Source organism: Microcaecilia unicolor, chromosome 8, assembly GCF_901765095.1.
Source record: "Microcaecilia unicolor chromosome 8, aMicUni1.1, whole genome shotgun sequence".
NCBI lineage: Eukaryota > Metazoa > Chordata > Amphibia > Gymnophiona > Siphonopidae > Microcaecilia > Microcaecilia unicolor.
Genome location: NC_044038.1, coordinates 155310120 through 155332596, shown reverse-complemented (window position 1 = coordinate 155332596; position 22477 = coordinate 155310120). Strand labels below are relative to the sequence as shown.

Genomic DNA, 22477 nt, shown 5'->3' with positions numbered 1-22477 from the left:
GCTGTCTGCTTAAGGTTGACACCTATGGAGTAATTCTATAAGGAGGTCTTTTACTAAAGGTTAGCTTGAGTTATCTGCAGCAGGTCCCATTTTATTCCTATGGGCCTTGCTGCAGATAACTCGAGCTAATCTTTAGAAAAAGACCCCCTAAGTGGAAACAAACAAAGCAGATCAATAGTAGGTACAAATAAATCTTTATTGTAGGGTTTCAACCTAATAGAACGACCGACACAGGCCGTGTTTCACCCAAAGGGGCTGCGTCGGAGGCTATGCTGTGATCTTCATCACCAAAAGGTTAAATGGTGTATACACTATTTTCCTGTGCAAATGAAACCACAAGAAGTGGAAAGAACACAATGGTCCCACTGAGTAGACAAAGTCTAAAAACGAGGAGTGGGATCTGGCTCAGGCTCTTCAATAACAGATTCAGGACTCCAAAGTGAAATTATAGGTGTTTATTTAAGGTGACTCGACATGGTACCGTGTTTCGGAACATACGTGCCTGCCTCAGAGTCTATGTAAGTAAAAACAGATACATAAATAAGACAAATAATCTTAAAATCATGTATTAAAATCAGTAATGTGAAATCTTAAAATCATACACAATAAAAAATTATTTTAAAAAATGTGAAAAGAATGCGATCACATAGAAAATATGATAAATGAAATCAATCATTGAAGGACCTGTATGTGGTTAAAAACAAGTGAATAAACCTATCATATGCAGTTGATGGTCAAATGACTATGGCACTATAGCAGGTAAAAAAAACCCAGCAATGTTTTTTACTCAAAAGTTAAAGTACTTTCCAGAAGATAGCAGCAGGCTACCACACATTTCATAAAAAGACTCAGCAACAGCAACCAATGAGGAGTGTTCCACACATAAATTGGTGGGAAAATGTGGGATACAAGTGCCACAAATAAATAAATAAATAAGAAAAAACAAACTGTTTTATATAGTATACAAATTAAAGTATTCTTGTACATTTTTTAAGTCTCATTGTCTGCTGGGCCTTCTTCCGTTTCTTGCTTTTTTTGACTTTGTGTCGTATTCTCCATGGGATTCTTGCGTTCAACCATTACGTACTTCAAAATTAGGCGCTGGGAAAAATCAGCATCAAGTGCTATCCTCTAAAGAACGCTCCGGGCTGAGCACCTTTTATAGAATAACGCTTAGCGTGGATTCCCACACCCGACTTTGGGTACGAGGACTTACGCCTGCTGAAACCTGGTGCACATGTTGGGCGCACAATCCCTGGTATTCTATAAGTGCACCTGCATTTTTGGAACACACCTGACCCCCCCCCCCATGCCCTTCCAATGGCCACACCCCTTTTGGGTTGTGTGCGAGACACTTTGGGTGTACAGCATTATGGAACAGCGCATAGGCAGATGCGAGCAGAAGCCCAAATTAATGCCAATTAACACCAATAATTGATTGTTAATGGCTCATGAACTAATTAATTTATGCATGCATCTGCCCTGTGCACCCAAATTTGGGCAACTTATATAGAATCCAGGGGTGGGCATTGTGAGAGGGTAGGTGAAAGGGGATCCGGGAAGGCACGCAGAAGGGGGGTGCAGGCAGCCGGGGAACCCCAACGGGGCAGACTTCATGTGCACAACACCCACATTCAGAAAGCTGCGCTACCGGAGGCAGAGAGGTTGGCCGGGTTAAGGAAGAAGAGGAGGAACTACCAGTCCCAGAATCCCTCTCTTCCCCACCCGGCTGTGCAAGAGTTAGGGGAGGAGATAGAAGATTGGGAAATGGTCTCTGAGGAAGGTGATGAAGGCCAGCTGGAGAGGTTGGGGGCGGGGGAAGTTGAAGAGGAGGATAAAATGGAGGTTACTGAAGGACTAGAGGAGGAACAGATTGTTGCGTTCTCGAGGGCCTTGGCATTCTGTCAGGTCCTCGAGGCAGGACTGGAGTTCGTGAGCCCTTGGGCCACTGCCAAGGAGCGGCAGGCAAGGCCACCTCGAGACTGGAAAAACAGAAGAGCAGTACTAGAACTCTGGACTGGAGTAGTACAAGGCAGGCAACTAGAACAGATGAGACAGGAACAGCTTCACCTGCACCTAGCCACCGTTCCTCCGGAGTTGAGCTCTGAAGTGCAGGCGGCCGGCAGGACTTGCAGGATAAGGCAGGAACTGAAGATCCAGAGGACCCACCCTGGGTCTGGGATACACGAGGGTGACAGGGCACGGAACTAGACTCAGACAGTATGCTGCTGCACAGCCACTAGCAAGACCCAGAAGACAGACCAAGGAACACAAGGCGTATAGAAGCTAGCAGGAGCAAGGACTAGGGCAGCAACACACTAGGCAGAACGGGGATCCAGGAATACCCACAGGGTAAACCCTCTAGCTAGGTGGAGACAAGATACAGGAATAATCACCCAGGAAAACACACTAGCCAGATAGATACAGGATTCAGAATATACCCTCCGGATATACAAGCAGGGTAGGCACACAGGCTAGGCAAGGCAGGGTTCAGGGTAAAGAGAGCAAACCAGGAATAACAGGCCAAGGGTCTTGGGCAGACAGCACAGCAAACAGAGTAACCAGGAAGAACAGGCCAAGGGTCTGAAGCCACAGCCGTTCCACACACTGACTGGGGAACCCACAAAGGCTGAGGCTTCGCATACAGACAGAGAACAAACCCAGACAAAGGCTTCACCCCAACCCAGGGTAAGCCAGGAACAGAGGCTTCACCCCAACACAGGGTAAGTCTGGAGCAGAGGCTTCACCCCAAACACAGGGTAAGCCAGGAAGGACCCACCGTCCACAGACAGACAGTGGCAGGGAAGACCCCCCCCACACACACACACACACACAGAAGGACAACAGAGACACAGAAAGAAACTGGGCTGGAACCCAGAGAGAGGCTAAACAGTAGTGCAGCAGACACATACTAACCTGACCTGGCCTAAGAGCATAACACTTAAGCAAAGGCCCTGACTGCAAGCACAGCACTTCCTTATGAAGGCTCTCACTGATAAGTCACCAGCAGCAGGACAGAAGCAGGAAGTACACTGACCCCAAAGAGAGGCTTGACACACATAGGAAGTGAGCCCACAGGAAAGACAAGCAGGAGCCATCTTGGAAGCTGGCACAGAGCCGGTGGCAGCCATCTTAGATGCTGGCTCCCTAGAGAGACATAGCCCCCACAGGTGAGGTCTAGTGAAGCAATCAGGTTCATGCTGGAAGCAGCCAGCACACCAGGACAGAGACAAGACTAACACAAACATAGACAGAAGCCAGCAGAGCTGCTGACCCCCAGAAAGAAGGTAAGGCTGAGGGTGGTCACGGCCACAGACGTGACACAGATGGAGATTGGCACTCTGGCTGAAACCCAAAAAGCTGCTGTAGGAGGGTGGCTAGCTGTGCCTTGGAGAGACTGGTGGAAGACCAGAGGAGAGAGACTGAGGCGCTGGGGGGAGATCTCTACTAAAAAGGAAACAGGTGCAGCCCCTGGGAGAGAAAAAGGGCTGGGCACAATTGAAACCCCAGTCTGAACCAGGTGGGACCAAAGCTGTGTAGCTATGCTGTAAGAAAGACTGTGTAAACTGTTTCATACTGAAAAGGTCTGGGCCTGCAACCTACCAAGCTACTGTGTTTTCTTTCTGATAATGTACTGTTCCCTAAAATAAGTAATTTTGGCTAAAGTGAAGTGAAGTTATATGGACTGTTTTAAACCTGAATTGTGCTTTGGGGCAGCAAGCCTGAACAACCTGGAGTTAAGGTGTTCCTGGGCGTTTATGTTAACTGGAAGCAAGAAAATAAAGCTCTCTTACTTGTAAACGTTGGGCTGTGGATGTGCCTCTGTGCAAGGAACAGAGGGGGGAAGAAGTCCTGAAAATTCCCAGGGCCTGGAGCTGAGGCTCAGAGCAACCAGATTGCTGTGGAGTGAGGCAACAGCCGTGTGAAGGAGGAGGCAGCTAAGCAGGGTCGAGCCTGGCTGGGTCCTGGAGGGGTGACCCAGCTACAGAGTGTATCGGAGCTTAACGCCCTTTAGTAAAAGGTCCCCTAAGCCAGACTTTCTCACAAAACTTGCCTTTGGGGTCACAATCTAGATGAGTTCTCCATCATTATTCTCCACCTCCATGGGGGTCAAACAATTTTAGTTGGCTACAACCATGGGGTTCACAGCCACAAAAAGATTGGGAAGCACTGCCCAGACTGGGTGGGCCATTTGGCCTTTATTTGCCGACATATTTCTATATTTAAGAACATAAGAACATAAGCACCGCCATACTGGGAAAAGACCAATGGTCCATCAAGCCCAGCATCCTGTCTCCGACAGCGGCCAATCCAGGCTTCGAGAACCCGGCAACCCCCCCCCCCCCCCCCAAAAAAAAAAAATTTATTTTTAATAATGGTCAATGGACTTTTCCCTCAGGAATCTGTCCAAACCCCCTTTAAACTCCGTAAGGCCAGCTGCTGTCACTACATTTTCCGGCAACGAGTTCCAGAGTCCAACTACACACTGAGTAAAGAAAAACTTTCTCCTGTTTGTTTTAAATCTACCATATTCTAGCTTCATCTTGTGTCCCCTGGTTCTATTGTTGTTTGAAAGTGTAAACAAATGCTTCACATCTGTCTGCTCTACTCCGCTCATTATCTTGTAGACTTCTATCATATCACCCATCAGCCGCCTTTTCTCCAAGCTGAAGAGCCCTAACCTTCTCAGCCTTTCCTCATAGGGAAGTCGTTCCATCCCTTTTATAAATTTCGTTGCCCTTCTCTGCACCTTCTCCAATTCCTTTAGATCTTTTTTGAGATGCGGCGACCAGAATTGGACACAATATTCGAGGTGCGGTCGCACCATGGAGCGATACAACAGCATTATAACATCCTTGTGTTTGTTTTCCATCCCTTTCCTAATAATACCCAACATTCTGTACGCTTTCTTAGCCGCCGCAGCAGAGTTATCCACGATAACTCCCAGATCCCTTTCTAGGTCTGTGACTCCTAATGCGGAACCTTGCATGACATAGCTGTAATTCGGGTTACTCTTACCCACATGCATCACTTTGCACTTGTCAATATTGAACTTCATCTGCCACTTGGACGCCCAATCCCCCAGTCTCGCGAGGTCCTCCTGTAATCTTTCACACTCCTCCTGCGACTCGTCTAGTAGCGCTTTAGAAATGATAAGTAGTAGTAGTAGTGGTAGATGACAATCCTGAATAATTTTGTGTCATCTGTGAATTTAATTACCTCACTAGTTACTCCCATCTCTAGGTCATTTATAAATATGTTAAAAAGCAGCGGTCCCAGCACAGACCCCTGCAGGACCCCACTAACTACCCTTCTCCATTGAAAATACTGACCATTCAATCCTATCTCTGCTTCCTATCTTTCAACCAGGGGCATAGCCAGACTTCGGCGGGAGGGGGGGTCCAGAGCCCAAGGTGAGGGGGCACATTTTAGTCCCCCCTCCCCGGCGCCACCGACCCCCCCCCCCCCCCGCCACCGCCATTGCCGACACCCACCCCACCATTGCCGACCCCGCTGCTGCCACCACCAACTTTGCCCCCCCCCTGCTGATGACCCTCTCGATCCCCCCTCCCACCACCAACCCGCCATCGCCTGCTTTTGCTGGTGGGGGACCCCAACCCCCTGCCAGCTGAGGTCCTCTTCTTCTCGCGAAAAGTTTCCTTCTGTTTCTGACGTCCTGCACATACGTCAAACTCAAAGAACAAAGCCTTGCAGATCAGCTGATCTGCAAGGCTTCGTTCTGTGAGTCTGACATCCTGCACGTTGTACGTGCAGGGCGTCAGAAACAGAAGGAAGCCTTTTGCGAGAAGAAGAGGACCTCGGCTGGCGGGGGTTGGGGTCCCCCGCCAGCAAAGGCAGGCGACGGCGGGTTGGCGGTGGGAGGGGGGATCGAGAGGGTCGTCGGCAGGGGGTGTCCAGGGGCAAATCTATGGGGGCCCTGGCCCCATGTAGCTACGCCACTGCTTTCAACCAGTTCTTAATCCATAGTAATACCCTACCTCCGATCCCATGACTCTCCAGTTTCCTCTGGAGTGTTTCATGAGGCCCTTTGTCAAATGCCTTTTGAAAATCCAGATACACAATATCCACCGGCTCCCCATTATCCACATGTTTGTTCACCCCCTCAAAAAAATGCAGTAGATTGGTGAGGTAAGACTTCCCTTCACTAAATCCGTGTTGACTTGGTCTCATCAGCCCATGTTCTTGTATGTGCCCTGTAATTTTATTCTTAATAATAGCCTCTACCATTTTGCCCAGTACTGACATCAGACTCACCGGTCTATAATTTCCCAGATCTCCTCTGGAACCTTTTTAAAAAATCAGCGTAACATTGGCTACCCTCCAGTCTTCCGGTACCACACCTGATTTTAGGGATAGATTGCATATTACTAACAGTAGCTCTGCAAGTTCATTTTTCAGTTTTATTAATACGCTGGGATGAATACCATCCGGTCCAGGTGATTTACTACTCTTTAGTTTGTAGAACTCACCCATTACATCCTCCAAGTTTACAGAGAATTCATTTAGTTTCTCTGACTCTATGAAAATTTATTTGCAATTGTTTGGATGAGAACGTACTTGTGCACTTTGTCCCTGCGAGAACGCCTCTTTTCAAATCTGGATTAAATTATATATGTTGCAAAAGCAAGCTCAAACTTTCAGCTGCTCCCTGGGATGCAATTTTTCACCCTGCCAGATCTATAAGTGGGAAATTCTTTACTTGGTTGGCTTGATCCCTTTGAAAATAGTTTCCCATATTGACCAGGGAAGCACACAGAATCAATCAGTAAAGCTTATATTTCTAGTTGCAGCCTCAGTGCTGTAATGTGCTGAACAAGGTGCTCAAGATGGCTTTACACAATTTCTGACAGATAATATGAGAAGTACTCCACATAAGTATAAATAGTGACAAGCAATGTTAACTAAACACAGATTTAAGATCTGTTTAAAATGTAATGTGCTAGTACTGCTAGCTGGCTATGAGTCAGCAGAGATGTGTTGACTCATTTGTGTGATGGGCCCAAATTCCACATTGCACTGCATGAGGAATCCAAAATACATTTCATAGAATGCATTGGGACAAAAGTTAGAAAGAACTGTTGCTCATTACCTAAAGACTCTAGGAAACCCTTATTTAAGTTATGAAAGTAATGAGAGGGGCTAGTTCGTGGTGCATTGCCATGCAAAAGGTCCATGGTCTAATGTCTGATCCGGGATTTCTACTCCCCAGCTTGGCTGGGGCTAGGGATACTGAAGAGACAGCATCTGCAGCCCCAGTGGAGGGAGGGAGAATCGTGGTCATGACTTAAGGATGACAGCTAGTGGCCAAATTTAGGGCTTCTGATAATAGGGTAGTGGAATGGAGGAGTGGCCTAGTGGTTAGAGCAACAGTCTTGCAATCCAGAGGTGGCTGCTTCAAATCCCACTGCTGCTCCTTGTGATCCTGGGCAAGTCACTTAACCCTCCATTACCTCAGGTACAAACTTAGATTGTGAGCCCTACTGGGACAGAGAAATATCCAGTGTACCTGAATGTAACTCACCTTGAGCTACTGCTGAAAAAGGTGTAAGCAAAATCCAAATAAATAAATAAATAGGGTTCCAGGATGAGCCCTTGTGCATGGCTGAGGACTGTTTTCTGTAATGACTAGACCAGGTATATTGGAGTTAAGAGCCCATCCCTGATTCCAACTGAGCTAGAGGCCCAATGGCACACAAGAAAAGTGTTGTGTAAAAAAAAAAGAGAAGAACACAACCCATTAGGACAGGTAGTATCCTTCCAGTATTTGGCAGATAGGTTTGATTATTTGGAGAGATGTAGGAACATGTGGTGTACCACGTGAGAGGCGGTGGGAATGATCTAACCCAGGTACAGGCAATAACAATTAACAGGTGTCTGTAGAGAATTTGAAAAAGATAATGAAACTGAAGTCTGTCTGCTTTTTGAGTTTAAAGTCAATTAATGAAACAGTATATGCAGTCTTTCTTTCTCATATTGTTATACCAACCAGCTCCCCTATGCAAACAGTCGGGATTATTTTTTCTGAACTAAACAGAATATTGAGGTAGTTTCTGGAAGCCAACAAGAGCACTAAAATGTCTAGATTTTGACCCTTCAGCCAGCAGCACACTGTGTAGACTGTGCTCCAATTCCTCCTCCAGAAAGTGTTATAGTAAGCATACAAGGCCTCCCTCCCCACCAGACCAGCAGTCAATTCTTGGGAACTAGTACAGTAACATTTGCATAGGATCTTGCAGGATGGGTTGGTGCTGGCAATGTGAGGCTTTCAGCTTCCCCATCTACTCACCATGTTCCATCCTATGGCTCATACATCACTGGTTGCTATACCAAATGAAGCTGTGAATTGCCTACATTAATAGCTAGCACCCCCACGCCCCAGCCAGAGACAGTTCCTATAACCCTCTGCTCATGGCATTCACCTCTACTGGTGTAGTGAAGTTTCCAGCTGCTGCTGCAGACTTTTCATAAACATTGATAAATTGTATGAAATGACCCATTGCATGATTGAAAGAGGGCAGTCCCAGTGTCAGAGATACTCAGTTGGTGTTGGCCACTTGCCTGCATCCTCTTGATCCCCAGATGATAGCTGTCTAGGGGCGTAGCCACGGGTGGGCCTGGGTGGGCCTAGGCCCACCCAGTTTGGGCTCAGGCCCACCCAGCAGAGCACCTTCGTTTGAACGGCAGCAGGCTGAGCTCCCCCCCGAACCTGCATCTGCCTCCCTCTGGCCCACTGCAGCGCTTCCCAGATGCTACCTACCTACCGCCGCCACGATCCTCCCGTTTCAGCAGCAGCGCGGACCAGCGGTAGCGATTCATGCTGCTGCTGCTTCGTTCTAACCCGGAAGCGTCTCCTCTGCGTGCAGCGTCCCGCCCCCATTATTACAACTTCCTGTTTCTGCTGGGGCAGGACGTGGGCGCTCGGCAGAGGAGACGCTTCTGGGTTAGAACGAAGCAGCAGCAGCAGCAGCAGCATGAATCGCTACCGCTGCTGCTGAAACGGGAGGTACATGCTGGATCGTGGTGGTGGTAGGTAGGCAGCGTCTGGGAAGCAGGATTGGAGCTCAGCCTTTTAAGAGTGGTGCCCCATTGAAGAGAGGGAGAGTTGGGGGAGGTCTCCATAGGATAGATGCTGCATGGGGGGGGGGGGGGGGGGGGCATGAGGTGGAGAGGGGCAAGAGAGACAGAATTGTGGGACATAGGGTAGAGAGGGGTAAGAAAGTTAAAAATCTTGCATGGGGAGGGGAGAGGGACAAGAGAGGGAGAAATGTTGGACATAGGGGGGTAGTGGGGAGGGAGAGATGGTAAATGTTGGTGAGGAGGAGAAGATAGATGGTGAAAAATTGGACATGATGGTGGCGGGCAGGAAGAGATATTGTAGGGGGAAGCGAGAGATGTTGGATGGAGGGCAGGAAGAGATATTGTAGGGGGAAGCGAGAGATGTTGGATGGGGCATAAGGGAGGGGGAGAGGCAGAAATGTTGGACATGGCACGGCAGTGGAAGGGAGGAAGAGAGAAAATGCTGCATGGGGGGGAGGGGGGAAGAGAAGTGTTGGACCCATGGCACAAGAGAGGGAGAAATGGTAGAACGTGGGAGAGAGGGAGATATATTGGACCTGGGGGTGAATGAGAGGGAGAGAAAAACACAGGCGGTGGAGAGGGAAGAAAGGAGGAGATGTTGGATTCAGGAGCAGAAGGGTTATAGAGAGGTGCCGGACAGTGGGAGTGAGGGAAGAGAGAGGGAGAAATGTTGGAACATGGGGGAGAGGGCAGGAGGGAAGAGAGAAGGGGCAGAGAGATGTAAGGCTACAAGAGTGGGGTGGGGAGAAAGAGGGAGCAGATGCTGGGCTACAAGGGTGGAGGGAAGGAAGATGGTGGAACCATGTGGGAGAGGCCAGGAAGGAGAGGAAGAGGGTGGCAAGGAAATAAATAAAAAGATAGTGATTACAGAGGATAGAAATATGGTAATGAAAGGGAATGGAGGGCTGAGGAAGGAGTGAGATGGGGAAATGGAAAAGCTAGTAGGTGAGAGAAAAAGATGAAAATCTGATAGGTAGCTGTAAACTAAAAATGAGGCGAACAGTGAGAGGGTGAAATTTGAGTTGACAGCAAGGCAGAAAGAAGAAAAAAGAGAGGAAAGAGCTAAAAATAAGAAGTCAATATGTCAGAAGCATGTGTAGTGAAGTTAAAAGAAGACAAATGGACAGTAGCCGCTTGAAAGAGAATTAGAAGACGACAGAAAGGAAAGCAGAAAAGAAGCTGCAACCAACATGATGGAAAATTACAATGTCCAGTCCACAAAGGTAGAAAACAATGTATTTTGAATGTTTTAAATGGAATATGTTGGCTTTGGGAAATCTACATAGCAAATGTGTTTGTACCGTGTTCAGGAGAAAGGAAATGCATTTCTGTTTTTATTTCTCCAGTGTTGAAGTACATGCTAAGTTTAACTTTTTTGGGGTTCCGAGTTCAATTTTTGTCTAAATATTTTTATTTCTGATACGCGATCCCATGTTCTGTATTTGGTGAGGGTCTGTTGGTGTGACAGTAATGGCAGGTTGGGAAATTGGAGGGAAGGCAGGGAGGAGAGGGGATCAGGGAGGGGGCCCTAGCATGTCTAACACCAGTTCTGACCCTTGCTGTATAGCTGGTAGGGATCCCAAGCCTCCCCAGCTGAGGACTTCCTCCAAAGACGGCCATAACTTCCTTCTACCAAGCTCTGCAGTCAGTGACAGCATGCTTGAGTCACCGACAGCTAAGCACGCATAGGGTGCTGGCATCAGTGGCTTACGGATGTTACTACTGCCTGTCAAGTTTGGTAAAAGGGAGTTCTGGCCACCTTCAGAGAAAGTCTTCAGCTGACAGAGTTTGAGGATCCTTATTAGCTAATGTATTTATATTTTGTGGTAGGGCAGAGAAAATATTGTGCCCACCCACTTTGGGCTCAGGCCCATCCAAAATTGGCTGTCTGGCTACGCCACTGGTCTAGATTGTGATTCTATACAGACACTGCTAAGCCGCTTTCTTCAGTTGCTGCTCAGGCTTAGTGTGGTGTACCGAGTACAGTTCATCTGAGGTCACATTCTCTGTCTCCAGTATTCTTATTGTAGCTCCACTCCCTCACGCCTGGGTGTGATGTAAGGTAGAAGCAGGATTCCAGCTAGCCTGATGTCAGTAGTCGTGGCAGCTTTTCCGGAACCCAGCACCCAGGAATGGGGAGAGGACCACAAAAACTAACCTCGTCACCTACCCTCGAAGGATAGGTGAGGAAATATAAACTAAATTCAGGATTTCTCCCTATTTCTTAGGAGGCAATAAGGAAAAATGAGATTTTCTGAAACAATATAACACGTTTATTTAAAACATTCTTATGTATTGTAGCATAAGCAACAAATAAATTTCACTTTACATCAGAACACCCCCCCCCCCCCCCAATGTTAACTTTGTATCCTTCCAAACATGTCTTCCATTAATAACCTTATTTTACTTGTTTTCTCCCTGTAGATACCTCCTTCGTCATTAAAGAACACTTATTAGATAAGTATCCTCCCAACTATGCATGCATCAATTTCTCAAAATAAATATGAAATATATTTTCTTTTGCTATAACCCTTAAGAATTGATTCTTTGGGTATTATTTCTTTTATTCACAGATATCTCCGACTGCTCATCCACTACCCCTGAGGAACAAGGTAAGTATGATTTTCTTTCTTCCTTTTTAAAAGCTTTCCTTTACTTTTAACCAATGTCACTTAGCTGAAGTATGATTTCCCATCAGTTTGGAGGCGTAGACTCTCTTGCGTGGGGGCCCTTGATGTCATCAGGGATTCTTCAGTCCGGTGTGTAGCTCTTCCTCCTAAACCTTACTCTTAATAAATAAAATGGAAGCAAAACCCTTCCTACCCTGACTTTTTAATAAGGATCTTTCAACTGTGGTGAAGCTTAGACCAGTAGACTGTGGCCGTCTAATACTTCAAAACAAAAATAATTTAAATCTTCCATGACTTCCAGGCCTGCACTATAATTTTATTTTTTTGTCCTTAAGCTAATGCAATGAGTTTGACAGTCTTTCACTCACACTCTCAACCTTCCTTCATTAACCCCTATTCAACATCCCATCTCACTATCATACATTCAATAGCACAACCACACTTCCTTGCCCTCCCCCTTTAGTTAAACCCTTAATAAATTCACAAGTCTCACACAAAACTCTCTTACATAAGTTAATTACCACCCCAAACCTGCTTCCCCTTCAGGCATATAACCTCTGTATCCAAACTCCCAGACCCAGAAAAATTAAACAAACTGCTCCGTAAAATACACCATCACCCCTTCTGTACCCTCTGTTACTGTTTGTTTCTCAAAATCCCACAAAATGCTTTCACTGCCACCTTTAAATCACCCCTCTCTCACTCACTTCACCCACAACACCTCCTCACTCTTTGACCATCAAACTCACTCTAACTGCCAGCTACTGTTACCAAGCCAACAGAAGCTCAGCCCTCAGCAAATTCCAAGGACCTGCGCTGCTGGTCAAAATGGAACCCTGGGACAACTTGAGTAATTTTATTTATTTTGTTAACCCCTCGGGTTACATTCGTCCTAGCTAAAAGAAAACAATATTGTCCCCACTATTGCATCACCACTCCCGTTCTAACACAGACACATTCACTACTATCATCTCCTCACTTTTTTCCCATTGCCATTTTTTTATATTCATCTTGAGGAAAAGCAAAAGGAGTCAAACTTGCCTCCAGACGAACCACTACCCATTCGGAATTAATTTTTTTTCCTTAGTGAACGAAAGTCTTGATTTTATTTTTTTCAGTTGAGATCTTCATCTCATTTTCAGCCAATTGTGATATATGTTTTTGGCAACTGGCTTCTGCTCCATCTGCTGGTTCCTTCTTTCTTTTCTTAAAATTCCAACCACAACGATCCAATTCTCTTCTCAGCAACTTCATTACCCTTCTTATAGAAATTCCCCTAAGAGAAAATGTCTTTAAATTCACTCCTCTTTTCTGGTCATAATTTACTTCTGGCCTTGCTTTTGACCTGTAGTCATTTCTGTTTTGTTTTTTCCCTTTACTCCAAGGAATTTTCTTCCTTAGTACCTTAGTATTCAACACTTTTACTGTGTTTACCAATTTTTCAGCCCTTGCTTCATTTTCACCACCTTTCTCAAACTCCACATCAAATATTTTATTCTTTACAATAGAATTTATCCCATGTTCTTCATACTCCAATATGTTTCTCCCCCTGGAACTCGATATTTGGAGCACATCCGCTTCCTTTTCTTTCACTTCCCCAGTACACACTTCACTTACAGCTGCCAACAAACCAACTTCCGCCTCAATTACTTCAGAGGGACCTGCTTCTTTTATTTTTTGGAAGTCAAGATTCATTTTGTCCTGTTCCACATTTGTTACATACAGTTCCTCCTGCAACTCTTCAGCCTGACCCAAGGTATTCATATCTGCATTCTCCTCCTTCCTCTCTTCCTTACACTGAGTATCTTCTGTTGGAACTCCAGCCTTCTTATTCTCAAACACCTTTTTTATTCCTTCTTCTGCAGAGATCTTTCTCTCCATACTGGGCACCGAGAGATTCTCTAAAACTGTCTCCTCAGCTGGAATCAGAGTCTCCATTTTCTTAGCCGACTCCTTCCCTGGACCCAAGGTTTCTTGTGTGTTTCCTGAAACTCATTCCAACTGTTGTCCAACAGATTCCATCCCAGAAGAGATGTCTCAGTTAGGCTTTTCACACTTGTTCACACTATCAGAACCCGTTTCTATGATAGTCTGATACTGCAACACCAAATAGCCTTGATATGCAGATGCCTTCACACAACCACTCTGCAACTCTGGTTTCTGAGAATCTTTAGGCACAACGTTCTCTTCCATATTCAGCTGGTCTCTCCAAGAGGTTTCAGCAAATTCTTGCCATACCTTCTTAGGATGTTCCTCATTTAGCAGCCTCAGGTCTTGAGAGTATGCTTTTTCTGTTTTCTGTCCCTTCACTTCTCCCAGAACTAGCAAAGCGTTGCAATGCTAACTCTTATGTCCACGTTGCCCGCACCGGAAACAAGTCACAGGTCTAATTGGTCTCCAGGACTCTCTCACTGCAGACATGCCCCTTGGACCTTGTTGCAACACTGGGTTATTGGTGCTGATGGAAAAATCTTCTCTCCACCAATTTCTCTGGACAGGATACTGTGTCTTGAGCTTCTCACCAAGAATTACAGTGGAATTGGTGTGTGGAACAGTTTTCCTAGGCCCATCAGTCACACTCTTTGTGAAGATCATAGGCTCTCCTTCTTCATCCAGCTTCCCACTTAAATAAATGGTTTCCTTTGACGTTTTTTCTTTTTTTTCACCAAACTTCTCTTTCCTCCACTGCAAATACTTCAGATACCTCTCGAACATAATAAAGTAGGAATTGTAGCCGTTGGTGTTCCGATTCCAATTCCGAAATTCTTCCAAGGTACCCTCCAAGACAAAATATGCTTCATGTCCCATCCTTGCTCAGGTCCACTGGCTGAGCTCAAACTCTCCCAAATCGATTTTTTTTCTTAGATTCCAGATTCTACATTGCCCAAACTTCACCTAGCTTCTGTAGATTTCCTTCAGGGTAGTGGTCATCTGGAAACAGAGCTTACCCCCTTTTCCTTTTCTCCAACCCCACCCAAACTAAGGCACATCCCACAAACCAAGGCACCTCACTACTTCATTTTTTTTTATTGTAACAGCAATTGGACACTCTGAATTTTTTCCCCACCTGTAACAAACTCTCGGGGTTAACAGAATTTCATGCAATTAACCAATTTACCCTAATGGCACCCCCAAATTCAGGAAAGAAATCCTGCCGACTACGCCAAATTTTGTAACCCCTCCCCCACGCCTGAGCTAGTTGTATGGTGATCACTAGGTTCTGGTTCGCCTGATGTCAATAGTCGTGGTGGCGCTTCCAGAAACCCAGAGCTCAGGAGTGGAGAGGGAACAAAAGAACACTAACCCCGTCTCTTGCCCTCAAGAAAGCAAGAGAGGAAAATAAGCTAAATTTAGGAATTTTTCCAGTTTTTGGTAAAAAGCACCCTCTCACTTCTCAGTCAAATAAAAAACTTTTAATAATGAAATACTTTATTGCATGTATTCCATGCCAAAACAACAACACTTTTACATTTGTGGCTGAACAGTAAATAAATAACAATGTTTCTAATCCTTAACTAGCACTCCTTAGAATATAACAATGTGAAATTTGGAATGTAACAATTCTCATCTAATCTTCAGTCCCCCTTCACTTCTTAAAGACCCTATTGAGAACACCGAGCTGTACCTGTTCTGACACCATTACTACAGGGGTCCTGTGCCAGCCGCCAGCTTCTTCCTAGTCTTTTCTCTCTCCATATGCACACACAATTTGCTCTACAGGGCTTCGGGGGGGGGGGGGGGGGGGGTTGGGTTGGGGAAATACCTACTGTACCTGAATGTAACTTGCCTTGAGCTACTGAGAAAGGTTTAAGTTAAATCCAAATCCCTTTCCACAAACCCACAGCCAATCAAAATTCAGAGCAGGGGTCCATGAGCCATAGAAAATGACAGGATTGCCACAGTCCAGGCTTTCACACCTCTTCCCACTGGTCCTCTCTTCCCTCTCCTAGGGACCTTTTCACAATCCACTTCTCTATTTTCGTCCCTCTGAATACCCGACTCAGAGGATAGTGTGGGTAGTCTTAGAGAATGCCTTGAGGCCTAGGGCAGCTTCGAGGCAGGGTGGGAGGGAATGAAGAGCTGCTTTCACGATGAGTATGGTGTGGCGAAGTCCATTTCCCAGTCTGGAGGATGTAGTCATGGTCACTTCCCCGGGTGGGACATTCCAAGTCAAGCTTGCATGATGGCTGTTCCTGCGTGGTGTCAATGAGAAGAGCGAGTTCCTCTTTGTCCATGCAGGAGGATTGAGAAGCAGTGATAGGGTTTGGCAGGCGATGACAATAGCATGGGTGTGCAAGCCTCTCCAGATAGACCTTCTTTTTGGTTCCCTTCTCAGTGTTGCTGTTCTCTTTAATCCCCTCTGACCTTTGCTGTCCCTTGTTGGGAGTCTGGGGGGGGGCATGGGAGTGAAAGCTCAGACTAAAGATCCCCGGACCTGCCCAAGGATGGTTGGAGTGCCGAGGTTTTGCTCTCCCTTCAGGTGCTCATCCCTCAGACGCTTTCCAGGTTCACCGCTGCATATTCTTCCTCAGGTAGGTAGTTGGAGGAGAAAGAGGCTAAAGGCTCTTCCTCACGAGGAAACAGGGGACTTGGAGGGCTGGGAGAGGCTGCGCAAGAGATGTGATCTCTCTTTACGGGCACTTCTCCTCGGTCACGCTGGCGGTTGTTTGTAATCCAGTTGTTGATATGCGTGAGCTGGAGTCTGGTGGTCTGGGCCAGATGGTGTTTTACATCCGGATCTGGGTAACGGTTATGGCAGTAGTGGTAGCGGTCTCAGGGGGTACTGCAGGAACGCTGCTTGAAGCGTTACCCTGTCTCCTCTTGCTCTGGGATGAGTGATGGGATGATCATGATTGCTAAGTTTATAAAAAAATCCTGGGAGGGGGGCTAGGGACATAAAAAATAATTTGGGGAGGTCATAAGGTTGAAGGTTCACCTAAGGCACCTAATTCTCTTGCTCCATATCTGCTGCTGAAGGCTTCACTGGCTGCCAATCACCATTCAGCAGGAACAAAAGTGCAGTAGAGCAGAAATAATGATGGAGACCAATTTATTGCAGGAAAAAAACCAGGACCAGGCACAGACTAGTGTTTCAACCAATCACCATTGAGCATAAGTTACCTACCTGACTCCATGGCAAAAAAAGATGAATGGTGATGTCTCCTGGTTGTCCTCCCTTCCTTTTTGTGACCTCTGCTCCTGCGGGGTGCTCTATGTGTACAGAAATTTGCCCATGAATACAGCTTCTTGGGAATCCTGCAGAAGTCATGGGCTGGATGACAGAGGAGATTTGGGAGATTAAAATAACACTGTCCAACTGTAGATCGGTTTTGCTTACAATGTGACTAATGAGAAGTAGATTTGTGATTCTTCATCTAATCCAAATGCACTTATGAAAAGACCATTAGTGGAGATTTTATTCTGCATGTCCAAGGATTTGGAAATTGCATAGCTAAATACTGGCAGCCCTACAGCAGAGGTTCCAAATATTTACGAGGCAGCACGCCAAAGTAACAAGTAATTTGAACTTTATAAACAGACTATCAAAAATGAGTGATTCAAGCAGCACAATTGTTCAGCTGGGTATACTTCAGCAGAAAAAACACATTTTATCCCTACCCACCTTGGTCTTCAGCCCCAGTCCTCACACGGGTCAGGTTTTCAGGATATCCCTAAGGAATAGGCATAAGACAGATCTGCATGCCTACTACCTCCATTGAAGTGAATACCATTGTCCACGCCAGCTCAGTGTGCTAATATAACATGATCAGCCTGTGAAGGCACACTGCTGAGCCTGGTTATGTCTAATTAAACTGATCCACAAACACATCCATTCTGCCTTTTCCAGCAAGTTCTGACATAGAGAATGCATGGCCTTCCTATTTGTCACAATAATTTACAGCTGCTTATGAAAACTGACTTAACTTAGCTAGCCAAGTATACCTGACCGAGAACTAATGCTACATTCTGCTTACGCTAACATTATAAATCTCTAACAGATGTACAGTGCAGAAAAACAATCCCCAAAGAACTGCATACACTCAAGCTATACCTTCAGTCAATGAATTAAGGGCCTCTTTTACTAAGCTGTGCTACCAATTCCTGGTGTGTCAATTGAGAGGAAGCCCATTGAATTCCTATGAGTTTCCTCTCATTTGCCGTGTGGGAATCGTTAGCGCGGCTTTTACAAAGCAGCGCTAGCGATTCCTGTTCGGTAAATGAGAAAAAGCCCATTCAATTCCTATGGACTTCCTTTTATTTGCTGCACAGGAATTGCTAGTGCAGCTTAGTAAAAGAAGGCCTAAGTTTGGAAGCAAATTTTACCCGGAAAGTTATTGATGCTTTCAAATTAGGCCACTAAAGAGTCCTTTTACAAAGACACACTAGAGATTTTAGCACGCACTAAAAATAAGCATGCACTAAACATTATTTATTTATTTATAGCATTTATATCCCACAATATTCCCACCCATGGGCAGGCTCAATGTGGCGTACAACAGTCTATGAAAACATACAACAATTCAGCAAACAAACAATCAATGTCGTAAGAGAGAAAGGGAAATAGCTAAGGAGGGAAAGGGGGAAAGAGTAGTGGTGAACAATATGTTGCTACGACAGTTGGAATTCAGAAGGAAGAGATGCCAGGGGGGTTTGAAGCGTATGCTCTACCAAAAAGGAAGGTCTTGAGGCGCTTCTTGAAGGTCGGGTGATCAGGAGTAAGTTTGACCAATTGAGGCAGCCCATTCCACAATTGAGTGCTGAGATAGGAGAAGGAGGATGCATAGGTGGTCTTATACTTGAGGCCACAAAAAACTGGATAATGGAGGTTTAGGTACGAACGAGCTGATTTGTGAGAGTTCCTAGGCGGCAGATTAATTAGGGTGTCCATATAAGCAGGGGCTTCACCGTAGATGATTTTGTGCACCAGAGTGCAAATTTTAAAAGTGAGTCGGTCCTTCACAGGAAGCCAGTGCAGCTTATATGAGTTCTCCATATATTTCTATGGGTATCGCAGTGTTTAGCAAATGCTAATAATTAGCGTGCCCTAAAACCGCTAGAGTGCCTTTGTAAAAGGACCCCTTAGACTCCAACTCAGTTGCCCACTGCAATTCAGTAAACATACTGATCTCTTTTCCTGCTGACCCATGATCCTCAGATGAATTTGATGAACTGAGTGATCTCTAATGCATGGTCTTCCTGGCTGTAGTCATCGGCACACCAAAGGATTCTTGAATGCTGAGTGGCATCTTCCGCAGGGCAAAGGACATACTTTAACCTCCTGTGATTACAGTGTCTCCTACAGCAGTTTAGAAGCAGTTATAAAATGCATTGCGCAGTCGTTACATGTAGCAGAGTAAGATAACACCTTTAATAGTTTCACAGTTTGAGATACTCCCTCCTAATCATCATAAAGGTCTGATTTACTAGAGCTACCCATTGCATGCCATATCAAGTTTAAAATTCTTGCTATGGCCCATGAAACCTTTTATTCAGATTATTTTATTTTAGTTACATTTGTACCCTGTGCTTTCCCACTCATGGCAGGCTCAATGCAGCTTACATATACAGGTACTTATTTGTACCTGGGGCAATGGAGGGTTAAGTGACTTGCCCACAGTCACAAGGAGCTGTGCTTGAAGTGGGAATCGAACTCAGTTCCTCAGGACCAGAGTCCACCACCCTAACCACTAGACCACTCCGTCCCTTGAATAGACTCATTCCATATTGCATCTCAAGATCTTTGAGATCTCAGAACCAAACTCAATCGGTTCTCCCTACCCGAGACTTAGCATGTTCTGAAAGTGCTTGTCATTCATCCTACCTTTGCAAATCCCTTCTTATATCTCTTAGACTTGAGCTCAGCATACACAGATTTAAGAAAGGACTCACATTGTGCTTCTTTACATCAGCATTTGTGCCGGAATTCTATATATGGCTTTTTAATTTCTGCGCAGAAATTGAAGCGTATTCTATAACAATACGTGTAACTAAATTGCTTAACTACCTAATCAGCACTGTTAATTGGATGTAAACAACAATTATCAGAACTAATTGGCATTAAGAGCTGCACGCACACCTCGCTAAGCATATTTTGTAACACAGTGCATGTAAATTTGAAGTCTCATTGCTGAAAAGTGGGCGTGGTTATGGGAGTGGAATGGGTGGGTGTTTCTAAAATCTATGCGCATTGTTATAGAATGCACTTGCTCCACGCCTAATTTAAGCATGGGGATTTACACCAGGTTTTAGTTGACATAATTGACCATGACTAAATTTAGTCATGCAGAGCAGCCCTCGGCTTATTCTATAACGTATGCCTAAATTAAAGCATACTTTGAAGAATACACTTTGATTTCTGTGCAGAAATTAAGGCGCAATTTGTAGAATCTAGCTCTTGATGACTAACTATTAGAAGGGTGGGACTTTGGGGTACATAGTTTATGGAGCTCTGGTGAAATTTGTTCTTTTTTTTCTTCCCACTCCCTTTTTTTGTCTCTTCCTCTGTTCTTCATATCATAATTATTCTTGATCTCTTTTTAATGGATATGTAAACAGCTTTGGTTGTGACACCAAAAGTCAGTATATCCAAAGTTTAATAAACATAAACATTTTCTCATTGACAAACAACAAGAGAAAATCATTGGTAACCAATATTCTATCTTTTCTTGTCTATTTTCAGCAGTCTCCAGTGTCATTTCAATTTGTCCTCTCCGGGGAGCTCCTAGTTACAGTTTCCATTTGAGGACTCAGTTTCCATTTGAGGACTGTTTGTAAACAAATTTCTGATTGGGATTTATATCCAGTATATTCAAAACTGCTGGGGATATGCATGGAAATATGTATTTTTCTTTTCTTTCTTTTCATTCATTTAAATTTTTAGGTTATTTCATTTATTTTGTTCTGACTTTTATTTTGATTTCCATTAAAGCCAATGATGGCAGGGGGTGGGGGGGTGGGAGAGAAATTGTTCTTATTTTTAGCTCTAATACTGGGGTTTTGCATTCAGATTTTATGAAACTTAATGAGCAACAGAGGCAACAGCATCCAACATCAACAAGAAGGAGGCAAAGTGATACAAACAGTGGCATAAACATCCCGTGGCACAATGACAGAGGCAACATGGGCAAACAGTGGCAAGGTTAACCCACGGCACAGCATAGGGGCAAAGAAGTATCATCAATGGCAGAAAGATCCCAAGGCATCGTGAGGGGGTAAAGCAACACCAACAGTGACAGGAGTAGCCTAAGATACCATGATAGGGGCAAAGCAAATCAAGAGTGGCATCAATGTCCCAGGTACTTTGAGAAGAGCAAAGAAGCCCCAACAGCAGTAAGTATGGGAGAACCACATCGCGGACAGCGCTAGCTGTGTACCTGACGGTCACTTGTTTCCCAACAAAGTCTTTTTAAAGACTATAACGTTACGTTTGAACAACTATCATTGATAGTCTTTGACAATATCTTGTCACAAAGACTCCTGATGCAGGCCTGACGGCCGAAACACAACGTTGTGTCGAGTCTCCAAATTTATTAATAAAATTATTCATTGTTCCTACATCCTCCAGTCTCTGGCTTCCTTGGTCGCTCTCCCACTTTTTCTGTGACTCCAACAGCAGTAAGAACATCCTAGGTTCCATGAAAGGACCAACACCGTGTCAACAACAGGACAAAACATGATGAACTGGACTCTGTGTTAGGGTATCTTGGGTATTGATGTGCGATTTCTGTTTCCAGGACTGTAAGGAGGGTAGAGGCCTGGGACTTGGGTGCAACTGTGAAAATTCTGAGATGGGGGTCAGCTGTATAATGGCTCCTCCCACCACCACCATTCCCTCTCAAGTGCGCAGGAATCTACCACCTGCATTTACATTCACACCATTGCGGTGGTGCTACAATCCTATGGTTTCAATCACCTGGGAGATCTCCAGAACTTGCCTATCCCACTTGAATGCAGCACCATCCTTGATAGTAGGAACATGGGCGGTGGATTCTTAAATCTTGCAAGGCTTCTAGAAGTATGTGTGTTGATTCAGAACATATATATTTCTGTCTGCATTTAGAGGGAGTTGTTACGGTCTGGAGAGTAAAAATACTACTTAGTCCTATTACTGCTAATACCTAGTATACATTTATATAGCACTACAAGATGTATGCTGTAAATAGCACTTACAGACACATAGGAGAGAAAGCCTCTGGTCTGTGGAGTTTGCAGTCTAGTTGACAGACAGACATTGAAGAGCAAACTTGGCTCATGAAATGTCATCAGGATGTTATGTTAGCATTACAAATATGCACAGAGATTGCATTTTCAATCCTACATGGCTTATTTTCCATAAGCAAAGTAGACACACACAAAGGGGTAGAGAGGATAACTGAGGCCAAGAAAAGTTGCTTTAGGGTGGAAGGGGTGATTGAAGCCAAGGGGAGTTGCTGAGAGTGGAATGCATGATTGAGGCCAAAGGGAAAGAGATACTAGGAGGAAGATTGAGGCCCATGGCAGTTGTTGGGGAAAGGAGAACCCAATGATTTACTGTATACCCCAGATCTGCCACTGAAAAAATCTAATTTGGTGTTTTGCACTGGAGTCTCTGTATGTTCTTGTTAGTGTGCTTGTCATTTGCATACATGTATGTGTGTAGTGGGACGGACACAGAAATCTTTGTGTTTTGCAGACACAGTTTTCCTGTAACTTACTGTTTGTTTACATGCCAAATTTTCTGATGTTTGGAAAAGGAGGAACAAAGATAA

General features: G+C 45.0%; 1 long non-coding RNA gene across 1 annotated transcript; it reads left to right on the top strand.

Moving 5' to 3' along the window:
* Positions 1 to 419: 419 nt before the first annotated feature.
* Positions 420 to 21189, top strand: LOC115476907. The gene is made up of 3 exons (XR_003943232.1): positions 420 to 512; positions 7166 to 7171; positions 21178 to 21189. It is a non-coding gene; the product is annotated as an uncharacterized LOC115476907 (long non-coding RNA).
* The last annotated feature ends 1288 nt before the right edge of the window (positions 21190 to 22477 follow it).